Consider the following 916-nt stretch of genomic DNA (forward strand, 5'->3'; position numbering starts at 1 on the left):
AAAACCTGGTTTTCTTTCTAAGGGTGATTTGCTGAAACACATATTTCAAACTTGTCATTTTTAATATATGAACTCACAACTTGTCATTTTTAATATATGAAAATGTTACCAAAAGATCTAAGAAAGTTTTATGCCGTGTTTATTAAGAATTTCCAGATTCCTGCAATTCTGTTGGAAAAGTCAAATGCTCCAAATAGACAAACTTAATGAGACTGCAATCCACATGTACAATTGAACATTTACAAATGAGCCCAAATTTTCACCTCCTGTCTTTCCTCTAGCTGCAATCTTCCAACTTACTAAAAAGCAATTGGGAAGTCTGCCTATCATGAGAACTGCTCAATTTTCACAATGATCTATGAATTATAATGGGACTCTTGTCAGTTAAATGTTTACAATAACATAAAAATGCCTGCCAGCACTTAAACAGGTAGTAGAGAGAAGCCAGAATGGACTCTTACAATCGTCTTTTTTTTATAAGTTAAAGTTCTATTATATCGGACAGCACTAGAAGAAATGAGGGGGGAAATCAAAGCTAGGTATAATAAAGTGTAATAAGATAAAGGATCCCAGATGATACACTGGTTAATGATTTGACTTCTTACTGCAAGATAAGTGGTTCAAATCCGCCTACAACTCTGTGGGAGAAAAGACCGGGTGATATGCTCCCAGCAAAACTGATGACCACCTAGGTCTGAGGGCCGTCCCCAATCCCAACTACATGGACAGTCCCCACTCCATGAAGAATTCACTTCAGAGGACAGCACTGAAGCTACAGCTCAGGGAGAGGGACATGTCTGATCAGAGCACATAGGAGCAAATGACTGGGGAGGAAGAGAGAGTGGAGCACATCCTGGCCCACCAAGCCCTGAGGACAATATTCCTGCTCAGAGTAGCTAATGCACAGAGAGGACCA

This window comes from Echinops telfairi, unplaced genomic scaffold (genome assembly GCF_000313985.2).
Source record: "Echinops telfairi isolate 266 unplaced genomic scaffold, ASM31398v2 ScPeMD7_70;HRSCAF=299, whole genome shotgun sequence".
Taxonomy (NCBI): domain Eukaryota; kingdom Metazoa; phylum Chordata; class Mammalia; order Afrosoricida; family Tenrecidae; genus Echinops; species Echinops telfairi.